Source organism: Hyla sarda, unplaced genomic scaffold, assembly GCF_029499605.1.
Source record: "Hyla sarda isolate aHylSar1 unplaced genomic scaffold, aHylSar1.hap1 scaffold_1147, whole genome shotgun sequence".
NCBI lineage: Eukaryota > Metazoa > Chordata > Amphibia > Anura > Hylidae > Hyla > Hyla sarda.
Genome location: NW_026607768.1, coordinates 1 through 22,710, shown reverse-complemented (window position 1 = coordinate 22,710; position 22,710 = coordinate 1). Strand labels below are relative to the sequence as shown.

Sequence of the window (22,710 nt, the reverse complement as noted above, 5' to 3'; positions counted from 1 at the left end):
GGCTACTCAAATGATCCAATTAAGGAGGCCATTTAGTCAGCAGCAGCAGAAGTCCTGTGCCTGGACGCTCCAACAGGGGCCAGACACAAGCAGAAGCAGAAGCAGCAGAAGCAGCAGCAGCACCACCTTTTGTTTTTTGGCTGCAGCAGCAGCAGCAAGGCCCACAGGGCTGGCTAGCTGGCTAGCCAGCAAGCAGGTAGCAATGAAAGTAGGAATCTTTCTTTTTAACCCTGTAAGGGGGTGGTGCACTGTACCCGAAGATACTGCCATATCGGGTCAATGCATAGGGCGACGGAAGCAAGCTTCGAAATCGGCCCCCGTTCTCAAAAATCCATTTAATATATGGTCCCCAGATAGGGGACGTATCAGATATTAAACTGATAAGAACAGATACTACACTTGATCTTAGCCAAAAGGCCGAGAAGCGATAACCGTGAAAGGGGCGGGCCCAACAAGGTCCCCTTCATGGGCACTATCACTGCTTGCTGTCAGGGAGGCTGCCAGACAATTTTCCATGCACACTCTGGGCTGGGGGGCAGTCAACCACCAGTACACACAGCAGAACCTAAACCCATACCATTATTGCTAAGCAGCAAGACAGGGGCCCATTGCACTCCCACGGGGCCTTTTTAAATGCAATCCATAACCCGGATTTGCCAGGAACCCTTCTTACTCCTCCTACTTGCATGTGACACTGGGCTTAGGATCTGCATAGGAAACACACACACAAGCACACACCTACCTTTGTTGCCTGCAGATGCCTCCTTGGCTGTCCCCAAACGGTATCAAACCAACACCCACGGGAAGCTGTAAGCATAGAGGACATGCCTGCACCCCATTGGACTTACCTGTGTGGGTTAAATCCGGGTTATTTGACAACCTATGGCGGTGATGGTTCTGCTCAGGCAGAGCAGTGCTGATGCTCCTCATAAAGCTGTCGCTGCTGTGAAGGTTCTAGGTGACATCACAAATCCCTTTGGTTACATACACAACAAAGCTGGGTTGTTGTTGTTTACACTCTGCAAGGCCTGTGGAAGTGAGTGACATCATAGCACTGTAGTTCTGAGGGTTCAAGATGGATGCAACAATCTCCTGTTGCTTCTATGAAGGCCGTAATAGACGACATCACCAAACAGCTCCATAGTCACATACACAGCAAAGGAGAGATGTTGTTTACACCTAGTGATGTCAGTGGTATTGAGTGACATCACAGCACAGTGCTAAGGCTCCTGGGCCTGGACACAGCAGCGGCTGCAATATCTCAACGGAGAATACGTTTATATCTATGTGTGTGTGTGCGCATATATATATATATATATATATATATATATATATATATATATATTTCTCCGCCGAAATCACTTTTAAACCCATTTCCACCTTTTTTTCCCTTCTCTTCCTCTTACTTTTTTTTCACGTTTTTTTACGTTTTTCTCCTTTTCGCCTCTTTTCTGGGCGTATTATTCTTCTTTTTCTTCTTTTTTTTCGTCTAATGCATACCCCATCAGTGCAGCAATGCTTATTCAATACCGCCAGCAGATGGAGACACTGGGGGATAATTTTCTAAGGATTTATACTGATTTTTCCTGTCTGAATTTGTCGCACAGAAAGTTGCAGGCCAAATATGTGTGACATTTCTGCGACTTTAGCTTCTAGAGCATTTTTACAACATTATACATAGGTGCTGAATACATAAAAAGCGACTGTTCAGCGACAGACAAGTCGCATCGGCTGAAAGTAGGCCAGAATGTCAGTCCATGTTGGAGCAGGTTTAGATACAGTCTAAAGCATAGATCTCAAAGTCTGTGCACAGAATTTAGCAAGGGCCTCGCACCTTCTGATGCATCAGGTAGGTGCACAATAGCATAGCCTAACCCTCTGTACTTTGGTCTATATTGATGCGGGACATAGACAGCCAGCTGATGACCAATCCATTAGTGCAATGGATGGCTGGAAGCATTTGTCTTTGCCTTTGCAATACCACAGAAGCAATGCATGGTCAATGTACAGCAATGACACACCTGTGTGAACAGCCAGGAGACCCCCCCCCCCCATGTTATGTTACATAGTTACATAGTTAGTACGGTCGAAAAAAGACATATGTCCATCACGTTCAACCAGGGAATTAAGGGGTAGGGGTGTGGCGCGATATTGGGGAAGGGATGAGATTTTATATTTCTTCATAAGCATTAATCTTATTTTGTCAATTAGGAACATTCAGCACCCACCCGCTATCAAGGCAGCTGCCTATCATGTCATGCCCTACCTGCACAGGTGTGCTGGCTACTCAAATGATCCAATTAAGGAGGCCATTTAGTCAGCAGCAGCAGAAGTCCTGTGCCTGGACGCTCCAACAGGGGCCAGACACAAGCAGAAGCAGAAGCAGCAGAAGCAGCAGCAGCACCACCTTTTGTTTTTTGGCTGCAGCAGCAGCAAGGCCCACAGGGCTGGCTAGCTGGCTAGCCAGCAAGCAGGTAGCAATGAAAGTAGGAATCTTTCTTTTTAACCCTGTAAGGGGGTGGTGCACTGTACCCGAAGATACTGCCATATCGGGTCAATGCATAGGGCGACGGAAGCAAGCTTCGAAATCGGCCCCCGTTCTCAAAAATCCATTTAATATATGGTCCCCAGATAGGGGACGTATCAGATATTAAACTGATAAGAACAGATACTACACTTGATCTTAGCCAAAAGGCCGAGAAGCGATAACCGTGAAAGGGGCGGGCCCAACAAGGTCCCCTTCATGGGCACTATCACTGCTTGCTGTCAGGGAGGCTGCCAGACAATTTTCCATGCACACTCTGGGCTGGGGGGCAGTCAACCACCAGTACACACAGCAGAACCTAAACCCATACCATTATTGCTAAGCAGCAAGACAGGGGCCCATTGCACTCCCACGGGGCCTTTTTAAATGCAATCCATAACCCGGATTTGCCAGGAACCCTTCTTACTCCTCCTACTTGCATGTGACACTGGGCTTAGGATCTGCATAGGAAACACACACACAAGCACACACCTACCTTTGTTGCCTGCAGATGCCTCCTTGGCTGTCCCCAAACGGTATCAAACCAACACCCACGGGAAGCTGTAAGCATAGAGGACATGCCTGCACCCCATTGGACTTACCTGTGTGGGTTAAATCCGGGTTATTTGACAACCTATGGCGGTGATGGTTCTGCTCAGGCAGAGCAGTGCTGATGCTCCTCATAAAGCTGTCGCTGCTGTGAAGGTTCTAGGTGACATCACAAATCCCTTTGGTTACATACACAACAAAGCTGGGTTGTTGTTGTTTACACTCTGCAAGGCCTGTGGAAGTGAGTGACATCATAGCACTGTAGTTCTGAGGGTTCAAGATGGATGCAACAATCTCCTGTTGCTTCTATGAAGGCCGTAATAGACGACATCACCAAACAGCTCCATAGTCACATACACAGCAAAGGAGAGATGTTGTTTACACCTAGTGATGTCAGTGGTATTGAGTGACATCACAGCACAGTGCTAAGGCTCCTGGGCCTGGACACAGCAGCGGCTGCAATATCTCAACGGAGAATACGTTTATATCTATGTGTGTGTGTGCGCATATATATATATATATATATATATATATATATATATTTCTCCGCCGAAATCACTTTTAAACCCATTTCCACCTTTTTTTCCCTTCTCTTCCTCTTACTTTTTTTTCACGTTTTTTTACGTTTTTCTCCTTTTCGCCTCTTTTCTGGGCGTATTATTCTTCTTTTTCTTCTTTTTTTTCGTCTAATGCATACCCCATCAGTGCAGCAATGCTTATTCAATACCGCCAGCAGATGGAGACACTGGGGGATAATTTTCTAAGGATTTATACTGATTTTTCCTGTCTGAATTTGTCGCACAGAAAGTTGCAGGCCAAATATGTGTGACATTTCTGCGACTTTAGCTTCTAGAGCATTTTTACAACATTATACATAGGTGCTGAATACATAAAAAGCGACTGTTCAGCGACAGACAAGTCGCATCGGCTGAAAGTAGGCCAGAATGTCAGTCCATGTTGGAGCAGGTTTAGATACAGTCTAAAGCATAGATCTCAAAGTCTGTGCACAGAATTTAGCAAGGGCCTCGCACCTTCTGATGCATCAGGTAGGTGCACAATAGCATAGCCTAACCCTCTGTACTTTGGTCTATATTGATGCGGGACATAGACAGCCAGCTGATGACCAATCCATTAGTGCAATGGATGGCTGGAAGCATTTGTCTTTGCCTTTGCAATACCACAGAAGCAATGCATGGTCAATGTACAGCAATGACACACCTGTGTGAACAGCCAGGAGACCCCCCCCCCCCCCATGTTATGTTACATAGTTACATAGTTAGTACGGTCGAAAAAAGACATATGTCCATCACGTTCAACCAGGGAATTAAGGGGTAGGGGTGTGGCGCGATATTGGGGAAGGGATGAGATTTTATATTTCTTCATAAGCATTAATCTTATTTTGTCAATTAGGAACATTCAGCACCCACCCGCTATCAAGGCAGCTGCCTATCATGTCATGCCCTACCTGCACAGGTGTGCTGGCTACTCAAATGATCCAATTAAGGAGGCCATTTAGTCAGCAGCAGCAGAAGTCCTGTGCCTGGACGCTCCAACAGGGGCCAGACACAAGCAGAAGCAGAAGCAGCAGAAGCAGCAGCAGCACCACCTTTTGTTTTTTGGCTGCAGCAGCAGCAAGGCCCACAGGGCTGGCTAGCTGGCTAGCCAGCAAGCAGGTAGCAATGAAAGTAGGAATCTTTCTTTTTAACCCTGTAAGGGGGTGGTGCACTGTACCCGAAGATACTGCCATATCGGGTCAATGCATAGGGCGACGGAAGCAAGCTTCGAAATCGGCCCCCGTTCTCAAAAATCCATTTAATATATGGTCCCCAGATAGGGGACGTATCAGATATTAAACTGATAAGAACAGATACTACACTTGATCTTAGCCAAAAGGCCGAGAAGCGATAACCGTGAAAGGGGCGGGCCCAACAAGGTCCCCTTCATGGGCACTATCACTGCTTGCTGTCAGGGAGGCTGCCAGACAATTTTCCATGCACACTCTGGGCTGGGGGGCAGTCAACCACCAGTACACACAGCAGAACCTAAACCCATACCATTATTGCTAAGCAGCAAGACAGGGGCCCATTGCACTCCCACGGGGCCTTTTTAAATGCAATCCATAACCCGGATTTGCCAGAAACCCTTCTTACTCCTCCTACTTGCATGTGACACTGGGCTTAGGATCTGCATAGGAAACACACACACAAGCACACACCTACCTTTGTTGCCTGCAGATGCCTCCTTGGCTGTCCCCAAACGGTATCAAACCAACACCCACGGGAAGCTGTAAGCATAGAGGACATGCCTGCACCCCATTGGACTTACCTGTGTGGGTTAAATCCGGGTTATTTGACAACCTATGGCGGTGATGGTTCTGCTCAGGCAGAGCAGTGCTGATGCTCCTCATAAAGCTGTCGCTGCTGTGAAGGTTCTAGGTGACATCACAAATCCCTTTGGTTACATACACAACAAAGCTGGGTTGTTGTTGTTTACACTCTGCAAGGCCTGTGGAAGTGAGTGACATCATAGCACTGTAGTTCTGAGGGTTCAAGATGGATGCAACAATCTCCTGTTGCTTCTATGAAGGCCGTAATAGACGACATCACCAAACAGCTCCATAGTCACATACACAGCAAAGGAGAGATGTTGTTTACACCTAGTGATGTCAGTGGTATTGAGTGACATCACAGCACAGTGCTAAGGCTCCTGGGCCTGGACACAGCAGCGGCTGCAATATCTCAACGGAGAATACGTTTATATCTATGTGTGTGTGTGCGCATATATATATATATATATATATATATATATATATATATATATATTTCTCCGCCGAAATCACTTTTAAACCCATTTCCACCTTTTTTTCCCTTCTCTTCCTCTTACTTTTTTTTCACGTTTTTTTACGTTTTTCTCCTTTTCGCCTCTTTTCTGGGCGTATTATTCTTCTTTTTCTTCTTTTTTTTCGTCTAATGCATACCCCATCAGTGCAGCAATGCTTATTCAATACCGCCAGCAGATGGAGACACTGGGGGATAATTTTCTAAGGATTTATACTGATTTTTCCTGTCTGAATTTGTCGCACAGAAAGTTGCAGGCCAAATATGTGTGACATTTCTGCGACTTTAGCTTCTAGAGCATTTTTACAACATTATACATAGGTGCTGAATACATAAAAAGCGACTGTTCAGCGACAGACAAGTCGCATCGGCTGAAAGTAGGCCAGAATGTCAGTCCATGTTGGAGCAGGTTTAGATACAGTCTAAAGCATAGATCTCAAAGTCTGTGCACAGAATTTAGCAAGGGCCTCGCACCTTCTGATGCATCAGGTAGGTGCACAATAGCATAGCCTAACCCTCTGTACTTTGGTCTATATTGATGCGGGACATAGACAGCCAGCTGATGACCAATCCATTAGTGCAATGGATGGCTGGAAGCATTTGTCTTTGCCTTTGCAATACCACAGAAGCAATGCATGGTCAATGTACAGCAATGACACACCTGTGTGAACAGCCAGGAGACCCCCCCCCCCCCCCCCCATGTTATGTTACATAGTTACATAGTTAGTACGGTCGAAAAAAAGACATATGTCCATCACGTTCAACCAGGGAATTAAGGGGTAGGGGTGTGGCGCGATATTGGGGAAGGGATGAGATTTTATATTTCTTCATAAGCATTAATCTTATTTTGTCAATTAGGAACATTCAGCACCCACCCGCTATCAAGGCAGCTGCCTATCATGTCATGCCCTACCTGCACAGGTGTGCTGGCTACTCAAATGATCCAATTAAGGAGGCCATTTAGTCAGCAGCAGCAGAAGTCCTGTGCCTGGACGCTCCAACAGGGGCCAGACACAAGCAGAAGCAGAAGCAGCAGAAGCAGCAGCAGCACCACCTTTTGTTTTTTGGCTGCAGCAGCAGCAAGGCCCACAGGGCTGGCTAGCTGGCTAGCCAGCAAGCAGGTAGCAATGAAAGTAGGAATCTTTCTTTTTAACCCTGTAAGGGGGTGGTGCACTGTACCCGAAGATACTGCCATATCGGGTCAATGCATAGGGCGACGGAAGCAAGCTTCGAAATCGGCCCCCGTTCTCAAAAATCCATTTAATATATGGTCCCCAGATAGGGGACGTATCAGATATTAAACTGATAAGAACAGATACTACACTTGATCTTAGCCAAAAGGCCGAGAAGCGATAACCGTGAAAGGGGCGGGCCCAACAAGGTCCCCTTCATGGGCACTATCACTGCTTGCTGTCAGGGAGGCTGCCAGACAATTTTCCATGCACACTCTGGGCTGGGGGGCAGTCAACCACCAGTACACACAGCAGAACCTAAACCCATACCATTATTGCTAAGCAGCAAGACAGGGGCCCATTGCACTCCCACGGGGCCTTTTTAAATGCAATCCATAACCCGGATTTGCCAGGAACCCTTCTTACTCCTCCTACTTGCATGTGACACTGGGCTTAGGATCTGCATAGGAAACACACACACAAGCACACACCTACCTTTGTTGCCTGCAGATGCCTCCTTGGCTGTCCCCAAACGGTATCAAACCAACACCCACGGGAAGCTGTAAGCATAGAGGACATGCCTGCACCCCATTGGACTTACCTGTGTGGGTTAAATCCGGGTTATTTGACAACCTATGGCGGTGATGGTTCTGCTCAGGCAGAGCAGTGCTGATGCTCCTCATAAAGCTGTCGCTGCTGTGAAGGTTCTAGGTGACATCACAAATCCCTTTGGTTACATACACAACAAAGCTGGGTTGTTGTTGTTTACACTCTGCAAGGCCTGTGGAAGTGAGTGACATCATAGCACTGTAGTTCTGAGGGTTCAAGATGGATGCAACAATCTCCTGTTGCTTCTATGAAGGCCGTAATAGACGACATCACCAAACAGCTCCATAGTCACATACACAGCAAAGGAGAGATGTTGTTTACACCTAGTGATGTCAGTGGTATTGAGTGACATCACAGCACAGTGCTAAGGCTCCTGGGCCTGGACACAGCAGCGGCTGCAATATCTCAACGGAGAATACGTTTATATCTATGTGTGTGTGTGCGCATATATATATATATATATATATATATATATATATATATATATATATTTCTCCGCCGAAATCACTTTTAAACCCATTTCCACCTTTTTTTCCCTTCTCTTCCTCTTACTTTTTTTTCACGTTTTTTTACGTTTTTCTCCTTTTCGCCTCTTTTCTGGGCGTATTATTCTTCTTTTTCTTCTTTTTTTTCGTCTAATGCATACCCCATCAGTGCAGCAATGCTTATTCAATACCGCCAGCAGATGGAGACACTGGGGGATAATTTTCTAAGGATTTATACTGATTTTTCCTGTCTGAATTTGTCGCACAGAAAGTTGCAGGCCAAATATGTGTGACATTTCTGCGACTTTAGCTTCTAGAGCATTTTTACAACATTATACATAGGTGCTGAATACATAAAAAGCGACTGTTCAGCGACAGACAAGTCGCATCGGCTGAAAGTAGGCCAGAATGTCAGTCCATGTTGGAGCAGGTTTAGATACAGTCTAAAGCATAGATCTCAAAGTCTGTGCACAGAATTTAGCAAGGGCCTCGCACCTTCTGATGCATCAGGTAGGTGCACAATAGCATAGCCTAACCCTCTGTACTTTGGTCTATATTGATGCGGGACATAGACAGCCAGCTGATGACCAATCCATTAGTGCAATGGATGGCTGGAAGCATTTGTCTTTGCCTTTGCAATACCACAGAAGCAATGCATGGTCAATGTACAGCAATGACACACCTGTGTGAACAGCCAGGAGACCCCCCCCCCCCCCCCATGTTATGTTACATAGTTACATAGTTAGTACGGTCGAAAAAAGACATATGTCCATCACGTTCAACCAGGGAATTAAGGGGTAGGGGTGTGGCGCGATATTGGGGAAGGGATGAGATTTTATATTTCTTCATAAGCATTAATCTTATTTTGTCAATTAGGAACATTCAGCACCCACCCGCTATCAAGGCAGCTGCCTATCATGTCATGCCCTACCTGCACAGGTGTGCTGGCTACTCAAATGATCCAATTAAGGAGGCCATTTAGTCAGCAGCAGCAGAAGTCCTGTGCCTGGACGCTCCAACAGGGGCCAGACACAAGCAGAAGCAGAAGCAGCAGAAGCAGCAGCAGCACCACCTTTTGTTTTTTGGCTGCAGCAGCAGCAAGGCCCACAGGGCTGGCTAGCTGGCTAGCCAGCAAGCAGGTAGCAATGAAAGTAGGAATCTTTCTTTTTAACCCTGTAAGGGGGTGGTGCACTGTACCCGAAGATACTGCCATATCGGGTCAATGCATAGGGCGACGGAAGCAAGCTTCGAAATCGGCCCCCGTTCTCAAAAATCCATTTAATATATGGTCCCCAGATAGGGGACGTATCAGATATTAAACTGATAAGAACAGATACTACACTTGATCTTAGCCAAAAGGCCGAGAAGCGATAACCGTGAAAGGGGCGGGCCCAACAAGGTCCCCTTCATGGGCACTATCACTGCTTGCTGTCAGGGAGGCTGCCAGACAATTTTCCATGCACACTCTGGGCTGGGGGGCAGTCAACCACCAGTACACACAGCAGAACCTAAACCCATACCATTATTGCTAAGCAGCAAGACAGGGGCCCATTGCACTCCCACGGGGCCTTTTTAAATGCAATCCATAACCCGGATTTGCCAGGAACCCTTCTTACTCCTCCTACTTGCATGTGACACTGGGCTTAGGATCTGCATAGGAAACACACACACAAGCACACACCTACCTTTGTTGCCTGCAGATGCCTCCTTGGCTGTCCCCAAACGGTATCAAACCAACACCCACGGGAAGCTGTAAGCATAGAGGACATGCCTGCACCCCATTGGACTTACCTGTGTGGGTTAAATCCGGGTTATTTGACAACCTATGGCGGTGATGGTTCTGCTCAGGCAGAGCAGTGCTGATGCTCCTCATAAAGCTGTCGCTGCTGTGAAGGTTCTAGGTGACATCACAAATCCCTTTGGTTACATACACAACAAAGCTGGGTTGTTGTTGTTTACACTCTGCAAGGCCTGTGGAAGTGAGTGACATCATAGCACTGTAGTTCTGAGGGTTCAAGATGGATGCAACAATCTCCTGTTGCTTCTATGAAGGCCGTAATAGACGACATCACCAAACAGCTCCATAGTCACATACACAGCAAAGGAGAGATGTTGTTTACACCTAGTGATGTCAGTGGTATTGAGTGACATCACAGCACAGTGCTAAGGCTCCTGGGCCTGGACACAGCAGCGGCTGCAATATCTCAACGGAGAATACGTTTATATCTATGTGTGTGTGTGCGCATATATATATATATATATATATATATATATATATATATATATATTTCTCCGCCGAAATCACTTTTAAACCCATTTCCACCTTTTTTTCCCTTCTCTTCCTCTTACTTTTTTTTCACGTTTTTTTACGTTTTTCTCCTTTTCGCCTCTTTTCTGGGCGTATTATTCTTCTTTTTCTTCTTTTTTTTCGTCTAATGCATACCCCATCAGTGCAGCAATGCTTATTCAATACCGCCAGCAGATGGAGACACTGGGGGATAATTTTCTAAGGATTTATACTGATTTTTCCTGTCTGAATTTGTCGCACAGAAAGTTGCAGGCCAAATATGTGTGACATTTCTGCGACTTTAGCTTCTAGAGCATTTTTACAACATTATACATAGGTGCTGAATACATAAAAAGCGACTGTTCAGCGACAGACAAGTCGCATCGGCTGAAAGTAGGCCAGAATGTCAGTCCATGTTGGAGCAGGTTTAGATACAGTCTAAAGCATAGATCTCAAAGTCTGTGCACAGAATTTAGCAAGGGCCTCGCACCTTCTGATGCATCAGGTAGGTGCACAATAGCATAGCCTAACCCTCTGTACTTTGGTCTATATTGATGCGGGACATAGACAGCCAGCTGATGACCAATCCATTAGTGCAATGGATGGCTGGAAGCATTTGTCTTTGCCTTTGCAATACCACAGAAGCAATGCATGGTCAATGTACAGCAATGACACACCTGTGTGAACAGCCAGGAGACCCCCCCCCCCCATGTTATGTTACATAGTTACATAGTTAGTACGGTCGAAAAAAGACATATGTCCATCACGTTCAACCAGGGAATTAAGGGGTAGGGGTGTGGCGCGATATTGGGGAAGGGATGAGATTTTATATTTCTTCATAAGCATTAATCTTATTTTGTCAATTAGGAACATTCAGCACCCACCCGCTATCAAGGCAGCTGCCTATCATGTCATGCCCTACCTGCACAGGTGTGCTGGCTACTCAAATGATCCAATTAAGGAGGCCATTTAGTCAGCAGCAGCAGAAGTCCTGTGCCTGGACGCTCCAACAGGGGCCAGACACAAGCAGAAGCAGAAGCAGCAGAAGCAGCAGCAGCACCACCTTTTGTTTTTTGGCTGCAGCAGCAGCAAGGCCCACAGGGCTGGCTAGCTGGCTAGCCAGCAAGCAGGTAGCAATGAAAGTAGGAATCTTTCTTTTTAACCCTGTAAGGGGGTGGTGCACTGTACCCGAAGATACTGCCATATCGGGTCAATGCATAGGGCGACGGAAGCAAGCTTCGAAATCGGCCCCCGTTCTCAAAAATCCATTTAATATATGGTCCCCAGATAGGGGACGTATCAGATATTAAACTGATAAGAACAGATACTACACTTGATCTTAGCCAAAAGGCCGAGAAGCGATAACCGTGAAAGGGGCGGGCCCAACAAGGTCCCCTTCATGGGCACTATCACTGCTTGCTGTCAGGGAGGCTGCCAGACAATTTTCCATGCACACTCTGGGCTGGGGGGCAGTCAACCACCAGTACACACAGCAGAACCTAAACCCATACCATTATTGCTAAGCAGCAAGACAGGGGCCCATTGCACTCCCACGGGGCCTTTTTAAATGCAATCCATAACCCGGATTTGCCAGGAACCCTTCTTACTCCTCCTACTTGCATGTGACACTGGGCTTAGGATCTGCATAGGAAACACACACACAAGCACACACCTACCTTTGTTGCCTGCAGATGCCTCCTTGGCTGTCCCCAAACGGTATCAAACCAACACCCACGGGAAGCTGTAAGCATAGAGGACATGCCTGCACCCCATTGGACTTACCTGTGTGGGTTAAATCCGGGTTATTTGACAACCTATGGCGGTGATGGTTCTGCTCAGGCAGAGCAGTGCTGATGCTCCTCATAAAGCTGTCGCTGCTGTGAAGGTTCTAGGTGACATCACAAATCCCTTTGGTTACATACACAACAAAGCTGGGTTGTTGTTGTTTACACTCTGCAAGGCCTGTGGAAGTGAGTGACATCATAGCACTGTAGTTCTGAGGGTTCAAGATGGATGCAACAATCTCCTGTTGCTTCTATGAAGGCCGTAATAGACGACATCACCAAACAGCTCCATAGTCACATACACAGCAAAGGAGAGATGTTGTTTACACCTAGTGATGTCAGTGGTATTGAGTGACATCACAGCACAGTGCTAAGGCTCCTGGGCCTGGACACAGCAGCGGCTGCAATATCTCAACGGAGAATACGTTTATATCTATGTGTGTGTGTGCGCATATATATATATATATATATATATATATATATATATATATATATATATCTCCGCCGAAATCACTTTTAAACCCATTTCCACCTTTTTTTCCCTTCTCTTCCTCTTACTTTTTTTTCACGTTTTTTTACGTTTTTCTCCTTTTCGCCTCTTTTCTGGGCGTATTATTCTTCTTTTTCTTCTTTTTTTTCGTCTAATGCATACCCCATCAGTGCAGCAATGCTTATTCAATACCGCCAGCAGATGGAGACACTGGGGGATAATTTTCTAAGGATTTATACTGATTTTTCCTGTCTGAATTTGTCGCACAGAAAGTTGCAGGCCAAATATGTGTGACATTTCTGCGACTTTAGCTTCTAGAGCATTTTTACAACATTATACATAGGTGCTGAATACATAAAAAGCGACTGTTCAGCGACAGACAAGTCGCATCGGCTGAAAGTAGGCCAGAATGTCAGTCCATGTTGGAGCAGGTTTAGATACAGTCTAAAGCATAGATCTCAAAGTCTGTGCACAGAATTTAGCAAGGGCCTCGCACCTTCTGATGCATCAGGTAGGTGCACAATAGCATAGCCTAACCCTCTGTACTTTGGTCTATATTGATGCGGGACATAGACAGCCAGCTGATGACCAATCCATTAGTGCAATGGATGGCTGGAAGCATTTGTCTTTGCCTTTGCAATACCACAGAAGCAATGCATGGTCAATGTACAGCAATGACACACCTGTGTGAACAGCCAGGAGACCCCCCCCCCCCCCCCCCATGTTATGTTACATAGTTACATAGTTAGTACGGTCGAAAAAAGACATATGTCCATCACGTTCAACCAGGGAATTAAGGGGTAGGGGTGTGGCGCGATATTGGGGAAGGGATGAGATTTTATATTTCTTCATAAGCATTAATCTTATTTTGTCAATTAGGAACATTCAGCACCCACCCGCTATCAAGGCAGCTGCCTATCATGTCATGCCCTACCTGCACAGGTGTGCTGGCTACTCAAATGATCCAATTAAGGAGGCCATTTAGTCAGCAGCAGCAGAAGTCCTGTGCCTGGACGCTCCAACAGGGGCCAGACACAAGCAGAAGCAGAAGCAGCAGAAGCAGCAGCAGCACCACCTTTTGTTTTTTGGCTGCAGCAGCAGCAAGGCCCACAGGGCTGGCTAGCTGGCTAGCCAGCAAGCAGGTAGCAATGAAAGTAGGAATCTTTCTTTTTAACCCTGTAAGGGGGTGGTGCACTGTACCCGAAGATACTGCCATATCGGGTCAATGCATAGGGCGACGGAAGCAAGCTTCGAAATCGGCCCCCGTTCTCAAAAATCCATTTAATATATGGTCCCCAGATAGGGGACGTATCAGATATTAAACTGATAAGAACAGATACTACACTTGATCTTAGCCAAAAGGCCGAGAAGCGATAACCGTGAAAGGGGCGGGCCCAACAAGGTCCCCTTCATGGGCACTATCACTGCTTGCTGTCAGGGAGGCTGCCAGACAATTTTCCATGCACACTCTGGGCTGGGGGGCAGTCAACCACCAGTACACACAGCAGAACCTAAACCCATACCATTATTGCTAAGCAGCAAGACAGGGGCCCATTGCACTCCCACGGGGCCTTTTTAAATGCAATCCATAACCCGGATTTGCCAGGAACCCTTCTTACTCCTCCTACTTGCATGTGACACTGGGCTTAGGATCTGCATAGGAAACACACACACAAGCACACACCTACCTTTGTTGCCTGCAGATGCCTCCTTGGCTGTCCCCAAACGGTATCAAACCAACACCCACGGGAAGCTGTAAGCATAGAGGACATGCCTGCACCCCATTGGACTTACCTGTGTGGGTTAAATCCGGGTTATTTGACAACCTATGGCGGTGATGGTTCTGCTCAGGCAGAGCAGTGCTGATGCTCCTCATAAAGCTGTCGCTGCTGTGAAGGTTCTAGGTGACATCACAAATCCCTTTGGTTACATACACAACAAAGCTGGGTTGTTGTTGTTTACACTCTGCAAGGCCTGTGGAAGTGAGTGACATCATAGCACTGTAGTTCTGAGGGTTCAAGATGGATGCAACAATCTCCTGTTGCTTCTATGAAGGCCGTAATAGACGACATCACCAAACAGCTCCATAGTCACATACACAGCAAAGGAGAGATGTTGTTTACACCTAGTGATGTCAGTGGTATTGAGTGACATCACAGCACAGTGCTAAGGCTCCTGGGCCTGGACACAGCAGCGGCTGCAATATCTCAACGGAGAATACGTTTATATCTATGTGTGTGTGTGCGCATATATATATATATATATATATATATATATATATATATATATATATTTCTCCGCCGAAATCACTTTTAAACCCATTTCCACCTTTTTTTCCCTTCTCTTCCTCTTACTTTTTTTTCACGTTTTTTTACGTTTTTCTCCTTTTCGCCTCTTTTCTGGGCGTATTATTCTTCTTTTTCTTCTTTTTTTTCGTCTAATGCATACCCCATCAGTGCAGCAATGCTTATTCAATACCGCCAGCAGATGGAGACACTGGGGGATAATTTTCTAAGGATTTATACTGATTTTTCCTGTCTGAATTTGTCGCACAGAAAGTTGCAGGCCAAATATGTGTGACATTTCTGCGACTTTAGCTTCTAGAGCATTTTTACAACATTATACATAGGTGCTGAATACATAAAAAGCGACTGTTCAGCGACAGACAAGTCGCATCGGCTGAAAGTAGGCCAGAATGTCAGTCCATGTTGGAGCAGGTTTAGATACAGTCTAAAGCATAGATCTCAAAGTCTGTGCACAGAATTTAGCAAGGGCCTCGCACCTTCTGATGCATCAGGTAGGTGCACAATAGCATAGCCTAACCCTCTGTACTTTGGTCTATATTGATGCGGGACATAGACAGCCAGCTGATGACCAATCCATTAGTGCAATGGATGGCTGGAAGCATTTGTCTTTGCCTTTGCAATACCACAGAAGCAATGCATGGTCAATGTACAGCAATGACACACCTGTGTGAACAGCCAGGAGACCCCCCCCCCCCCCCCCATGTTATGTTACATAGTTACATAGTTAGTACGGTCGAAAAAAGACATATGTCCATCACGTTCAACCAGGGAATTAAGGGGTAGGGGTGTGGCGCGATATTGGGGAAGGGATGAGATTTTATATTTCTTCATAAGCATTAATCTTATTTTGTCAATTAGGAACATTCAGCACCCACCCGCTATCAAGGCAGCTGCCTATCATGTCATGCCCTACCTGCACAGGTGTGCTGGCTACTCAAATGATCCAATTAAGGAGGCCATTTAGTCAGCAGCAGCAGAAGTCCTGTGCCTGGACGCTCCAACAGGGGCCAGACACAAGCAGAAGCAGAAGCAGAAGCAGCAGAAGCAGCAGCAGCACCACCTTTTGTTTTTTGGCTGCAGCAGCAGCAAGGCCACAGGGCTGGCTACAGGGCTGGCTAGCCAGCAAGCAGGTAGCAATGAAAGTAGGAATCTTTCTTTTTAACCCTGTAAGGGGGTGGTGCACTGTACCCGAAGATACTGCCATATCGGGTCAATGCATAGGGCGACGGAAGCAAGCTTCGAAATCGGCCCCCGTTCTCAAAAATCCATTTAATATATGGTCCCCAGATAGGGGACGTATCAGATATTAAACTGATAAGAACAGATACTACACTTGATCTTAGCCAAAAGGCCGAGAAGCGATAACCGTGAAAGGGGCGGGCCCAACAAGGTCCCCTTCATGGGCACTATCACTGCTTGCTGTCAGGGAGGCTGCCAGACAATTTTCCATGCACACTCTGGGCTGGGGGGCAGTCAACCACCAGTACACACAGCAGAACCTAAACCCATACCATTATTGCTAAGCAGCAAGACAGGGGCCCATTGCACTCCCACGGGGCCTTTTTAAATGCAATCCATAACCCGGATTTGCCAGGAACCCTTCTTACTCCTCCTACTTGCATGTGACACTGGGCTTAGGATCTGCATAGGAAACACACACACAAGCACACACCTACCTTTGTTGCCTGCAGATGCCTCCTTGGCTGTCCCCAAACGGTATCAAACCAACACCCACGGGAAGCTGTAAGCATAGAGGACATGCCTGCACCCCATTGGACTTACCTGTGTGGGTTAAATCCGGGTTATTTGACAACCTATGGCGGTGATGGTTCTGCTCAGGCAGAGCAGTGCTGATGCTCCTCATAAAGCTGTCGCTGCTGTGAAGGTTCTAGGTGACATCACAAATCCCTTTGGTTACATACACAACAAAGCTGGGTTGTTGTTGTTTACACTCTGCAAGGCCTGTGGAAGTGAGTGACATCATAGCACTGTAGTTCTGAGGGTTCAAGATGGATGCAACAATCTCCTGTTGCTTCTATGAAGGCCGTAATAGACGACATCACCAAACAGCTCCATAGTCACATACACAGCAAAGGAGAGATGTTGTTTACACCTAGTGATGTCAGTGGTATTGAGTGACATCACAGCACAGTGCTAAGGCTCCTGGGCCTGGACACAGCAGCGGCTGCAATATCTCAACGGAGAATACGTTTATATCTATGTGTGTGTGTGCGCATATATATATATATATATATATATATATATATATATATATATATTCTCCGCCGAAATCACTTTTAAACCCATTTCCACCTTTTTTTCCCTTCTCTTCCTCTTACTTTTTTTTCACGTTTTTTTACGTTTTTCTCCTTTTCGCCTCTTTTCTGGGCGTATTATTCTTCTTTTTCTTCTTTTTTTTCGTCTAATGCATACCCCATCAGTGCAGCAATGCTTATTCAATACCGCCAGCAGATGGAGACACTGGGGGATAATTTTCTAAGGATTTATACTGATTTTTCCTGTCTGAATTTGTCGCACAGAAAGTTGCAGGCCAAATATGTGTGACATTTCTGCGACTTTAGCTTCTAGAGCATTTTTACAACATTATACATAGGTGCTGAATACATAAAAAGCGACTGTTCAGCGACAGACAAGTCGCATCGGCTGAAAGTAGGCCAGAATGTCAGTCCATGTTGGAGCAGGTTTAGATACAGTCTAAAGCATAGATCTCAAAGTCTGTGCACAGAATTTAGCAAGGGCCTCGCACCTTCTGATGCATCAGGTAGGTGCACAATAGCATAGCCTAACCCTCTGTACTTTGGTCTATATTGATGCGGGACATAGACAGCCAGCTGATGACCAATCCATTAGTGCAATGGATGGCTGGAAGCATTTGTCTTTGCCTTTGCAATACCACAGAAGCAATGCATGGTCAATGTACAGCAATGACACACCTGTGTGAACAGCCAGGAGACCCCCCCCCCCCCCCCCCCATGTTATGTTACATAGTTACATAGTTAGTACGGTCGAAAAAAGACATATGTCCATCACGTTCAACCAGGGAATTAAGGGGTAGGGGTGTGGCGCGATATTGGGGAAGGGATGAGATTTTATATTTCTTCATAAGCATTAATCTTATTTTGTCAATTAGGAACATTCAGCACCCACCCGCTATCAAGGCAGCTGCCTATCATGTCATGCCCTACCTGCACAGGTGTGCTGGCTACTCAAATGATCCAATTAAGGAGGCCATTTAGTCAGCAGCAGCAGCAGAAGTCCTGTGCCTGGACGCTCCAACAGGGGCCAGACACAAGCAGAAGCAGAAGCAGCAGAAGCAGCAGCAGCACCACCTTTTGTTTTTTGGCTGCAGCAGCAGCAAGGCCCACAGGGCTGGCTAGCTGGCTAGCCAGCAAGCAGGTAGCAATGAAAGTAGGAATCTTTCTTTTTAACCCTGTAAGGGGGTGGTGCACTGTACCCGAAGATACTGCCATATCGGGTCAATGCATAGGGCGACGGAAGCAAGCTTCGAAATCGGCCCCCGTTCTCAAAAATCCATTTAATATATGGTCCCCAGATAGGGGACGTATCAGGTATTAAACTGATAAGAACAGATACTACACTTGATCTTAGCCAAAAGGCCGAGAAGCGATAACCGTGAAAGGGGCGGGCCCAACAAGGTCCCCTTCATGGGCACTATCACTGCTTGCTGTCAGGGAGGCTGCCAGACAATTTTCCATGCACACTCTGGGCTGGGGGGCAGTCAACCACCAGTACACACAGCAGAACCTAAACCCATACCATTATTGCTAAGCAGCAAGACAGGGGCCCATTGCACTCCCACGGGGCCTTTTTAAATGCAATCCATAACCCGGATTTGCCAGGAACCCTTCTTACTCCTCCTACTTGCATGTGACACTGGGCTTAGGATCTGCATAGGAAACACACACACAAGCACACACCTACCTTTGTTGCCTGCAGATGCCTCCTTGGCTGTCCCCAAACGGTATCAAACCAACACCCACGGGAAGCTGTAAGCATAGAGGACATGCCTGCACCCCATTGGACTTACCTGTGTGGGTTAAATCCGGGTTATTTGACAACCTATGGCGGTGATGGTTCTGCTCAGGCAGAGCAGTGCTGATGCTCCTCATAAAGCTGTCGCTGCTGTGAAGGTTCTAGGTGACATCACAAATCCCTTTGGTTACATACACAACAAAGCTGGGTTGTTGTTGTTTACACTCTGCAAGGCCTGTGGAAGTGAGTGACATCATAGCACTGTAGTTCTGAGGGTTCAAGATGGATGCAACAATCTCCTGTTGCTTCTATGAAGGCCGTAATAGACGACATCACCAAACAGCTCCATAGTCACATACACAGCAAAAGAGAGATGTTGTTTACACCTAGTGATGTCAGTGGTATTGAGTGACATCACAGCACAGTGCTAAGGCTCCTGGGCCTGGACACAGCAGCGGCTGCAATATCTCAACGGAGAATACGTTTATATCTATGTGTGTGTGTGCGCATATATATATATATATATATATATATATATATATATATATATATTTCTCCGCCGAAATCACTTTTAAACCCATTTCCACCTTTTTTTCCCTTCTCTTCCTCTTACTTTTTTTTCACGTTTTTTTACGTTTTTCTCCTTTTCGCCTCTTTTCTGGGCGTATTATTCTTCTTTTTCTTCTTTTTTTTCGTCTAATGCATACCCCATCAGTGCAGCAATGCTTATTCAATACCGCCAGCAGATGGAGACACTGGGGGATAATTTTCTAAGGATTTATACTGATTTTTCCTGTCTGAATTTGTCGCACAGAAAGTTGCAGGCCAAATATGTGTGACATTTCTGCGACTTTAGCTTCTAGAGCATTTTTACAACATTATACATAGGTGCTGAATACATAAAAAGCGACTGTTCAGCGACAGACAAGTCGCATCGGCTGAAAGTAGGCCAGAATGTCAGTCCATGTTGGAGCAGGTTTAGATACAGTCTAAAGCATAGATCTCAAAGTCTGTGCACAGAATTTAGCAAGGGCCTCGCACCTTCTGATGCATCAGGTAGGTGCACAATAGCATAGCCTAACCCTCTGTACTTTGGTCTATATTGATGCGGGACATAGACAGCCAGCTGATGACCAATCCATTAGTGCAATGGATGGCTGGAAGCATTTGTCTTTGCCTTTGCAATACCACAGAAGCAATGCATGGTCAATGTACAGCAATGACACACCTGTGTGAACAGCCAGGAGACCCCCCCCCCCCCCCCCCCATGTTATGTTACATAGTTACATAGTTAGTACGGTCGAAAAAAGACATATGTCCATCACGTTCAACCAGGGAATTAAGGGGTAGGGGTGTGGCGCGATATTGGGGAAGGGATGAGATTTTATATTTCTTCATAAGCATTAATCTTATTTTGTCAATTAGGAACATTCAGCACCCACCCGCTATCAAGGCAGCTGCCTATCATGTCATGCCCTACCTGCACAGGTGTGCTGGCTACTCAAATGATCCAATTAAGGAGGCCATTTAGTCAGCAGCAGCAGAAGTCCTGTGCCTGGACGCTCCAACAGGGGCCAGACACAAGCAGAAGCAGCAGAAGCAGCAGCAGCAGCAGCAGCACCACCTTTTGTTTTTTGGCTGCAGCAGCAGCAAGGCCCACAGGGCTGGCTAGCTGGCTAGCCAGCAAGCAGGTAGCAATGAAAGTAGGAATCTTTCTTTTTAACCCTGTAAGGGGGTGGTGCACTGTACCCGAAGATACTGCCATATCGGGTCAATGCATAGGGCGACGGAAGCAAGCTTCGAAATCGGCCCCCGTTCTCAAAAATCCATTTAATATATGGTCCCCAGATAGGGGACGTATCAGATATTAAACTGATAAGAACAGATACTACACTTGATCTTAGCCAAAAGGCCGAGAAGCGATAACCGTGAAAGGGGCGGGCCCAACAAGGTCCCCTTCATGGGCACTATCACTGCTTGCTGTCAGGGAGGCTGCCAGACAATTTTCCATGCACACTCTGGGCTGGGGGGCAGTCAACCACCAGTACACACAGCAGAACCTAAACCCATACCATTATTGCTAAGCAGCAAGACAGGGGCCCATTGCACTCCCACGGGGCCTTTTTAAATGCAATCCATAACCCGGATTTGCCAGGAACCCTTCTTACTCCTCCTACTTGCATGTGACACTGGGCTTAGGATCTGCATAGGAAACACACACACAAGCACACACCTACCTTTGTTGCCTGCAGATGCCTCCTTGGCTGTCCCCAAACGGTATCAAACCAACACCCACGGGAAGCTGTAAGCATAGAGGACATGCCTGCACCCCATTGGACTTACCTGTGTGGGTTAAATCCGGGTTATTTGACAACCTATGGCGGTGATGGTTCTGCTCAGGCAGAGCAGTGCTGATGCTCCTCATAAAGCTGTCGCTGCTGTGAAGGTTCTAGGTGACATCACAAATCCCTTTGGTTACATACACAACAAAGCTGGGTTGTTGTTGTTTACACTCTGCAAGGCCTGTGGAAGTGAGTGACATCATAGCACTGTAGTTCTGAGGGTTCTAGATGGATGCAACAATCTCCTGTTGCTTCTATGAAGGCCGTAATAGACGACATCACCAAACAGCTCCATAGTCACATACACAGCAAAGGAGAGATGTTGTTTACACCTAGTGATGTCAGTGGTATTGAGTGACATCACAGCACAGTGCTAAGGCTCCTGGGCCTGGACACAGCAGCGGCTGCAATATCTCAACGGAGAATACGTTTATATCTATGTGTGTGTGTGCGCATATATATATATATATATATATATATATATATATATATATATATATATTTCTCCGCCGAAATCACTTTTAAACCCATTTCCACCTTTTTTTCCCTTCTCTTCCTCTTACTTTTTTTTCACGTTTTTTTACGTTTTTCTCCTTTTCGCCTCTTTTCTGGGCGTATTATTCTTCTTTTTCTTCTTTTTTTTCGTCTAATGCATACCCCATCAGTGCAGCAATGCTTATTCAATACCGCCAGCAGATGGAGACACTGGGGGATAATTTTCTAAGGATTTATACTGATTTTTCCTGTCTGAATTTGTCGCACAGAAAGTTGCAGGCCAAATATGTGTGACATTTCTGCGACTTTAGCTTCTAGAGCATTTTTACAACATTATACATAGGTGCTGAATACATAAAAAGCGACTGTTCAGCGACAGACAAGTCGCATCGGCTGAAAGTAGGCCAGAATGTCAGTCCATGTTGGAGCAGGTTTAGATACAGTCTAAAGCATAGATCTCAAAGTCTGTGCACAGAATTTAGCAAGGGCCTCGCACCTTCTGATGCATCAGGTAGGTGCACAATAGCATAGCCTAACCCTCTGTACTTTGGTCTATATTGATGCGGGACATAGACAGCCAGCTGATGACCAATCCATTAGTGCAATGGATGGCTGGAAGCATTTGTCTTTGCCTTTGCAATACCACAGAAGCAATGCATGGTCAATGTACAGCAATGACACACCTGTGTGAACAGCCAGGAGACCCCCCCCCATGTTATGTTACATAGTTACATAGTTAGTACGGTCGAAAAAAGACATATGTCCATCACGTTCAACCAGGGAATTAAGGGGTAGGGGTGTGGCGCGATATTGGGG

The 22,710-nt window shown here is 46.2% G+C and overlaps 10 non-coding genes across 10 annotated transcripts; all 10 read right to left on the bottom strand.

The window, feature by feature from the left end:
- Positions 1 to 238: 238 nt before the first annotated feature.
- LOC130302013 (U2 spliceosomal RNA) lies at positions 239 to 429 on the bottom strand. Its single transcript, XR_008852339.1, has one exon. It is a non-coding gene; the product is annotated as a U2 spliceosomal RNA (small nuclear RNA).
- Positions 430 to 2,516: 2,087 nt separating this feature from the next.
- On the bottom strand, positions 2,517 to 2,707 carry LOC130302012 (U2 spliceosomal RNA). The gene has a single exon (XR_008852338.1). It is a non-coding gene; the product is annotated as a U2 spliceosomal RNA (small nuclear RNA).
- A 2,081-nt stretch (positions 2,708 to 4,788) lies between these two features.
- LOC130302011 (U2 spliceosomal RNA) lies at positions 4,789 to 4,979 on the bottom strand. The gene has a single exon (XR_008852337.1). It is a non-coding gene; the product is annotated as a U2 spliceosomal RNA (small nuclear RNA).
- Positions 4,980 to 7,073: 2,094 nt separating this feature from the next.
- Positions 7,074 to 7,264, bottom strand: LOC130302010 (U2 spliceosomal RNA). Its single transcript, XR_008852336.1, has one exon. It is a non-coding gene; the product is annotated as a U2 spliceosomal RNA (small nuclear RNA).
- A 2,093-nt stretch (positions 7,265 to 9,357) lies between these two features.
- LOC130302053 (U2 spliceosomal RNA) lies at positions 9,358 to 9,548 on the bottom strand. Its single transcript, XR_008852372.1, has one exon. It is a non-coding gene; the product is annotated as a U2 spliceosomal RNA (small nuclear RNA).
- A 2,087-nt stretch (positions 9,549 to 11,635) lies between these two features.
- Positions 11,636 to 11,826, bottom strand: LOC130302043 (U2 spliceosomal RNA). The gene has a single exon (XR_008852368.1). It is a non-coding gene; the product is annotated as a U2 spliceosomal RNA (small nuclear RNA).
- Positions 11,827 to 13,921: 2,095 nt separating this feature from the next.
- Positions 13,922 to 14,112, bottom strand: LOC130302031 (U2 spliceosomal RNA). Its single transcript, XR_008852357.1, has one exon. It is a non-coding gene; the product is annotated as a U2 spliceosomal RNA (small nuclear RNA).
- A 2,103-nt stretch (positions 14,113 to 16,215) lies between these two features.
- On the bottom strand, positions 16,216 to 16,406 carry LOC130302020 (U2 spliceosomal RNA). The gene has a single exon (XR_008852346.1). It is a non-coding gene; the product is annotated as a U2 spliceosomal RNA (small nuclear RNA).
- Positions 16,407 to 18,502: 2,096 nt separating this feature from the next.
- LOC130302041 (U2 spliceosomal RNA) lies at positions 18,503 to 18,693 on the bottom strand. The gene has a single exon (XR_008852366.1). It is a non-coding gene; the product is annotated as a U2 spliceosomal RNA (small nuclear RNA).
- Positions 18,694 to 20,790: 2,097 nt separating this feature from the next.
- Positions 20,791 to 20,981, bottom strand: LOC130302009 (U2 spliceosomal RNA). Its single transcript, XR_008852335.1, has one exon. It is a non-coding gene; the product is annotated as a U2 spliceosomal RNA (small nuclear RNA).
- Positions 20,982 to 22,710: the final 1,729 nt, after the last annotated feature.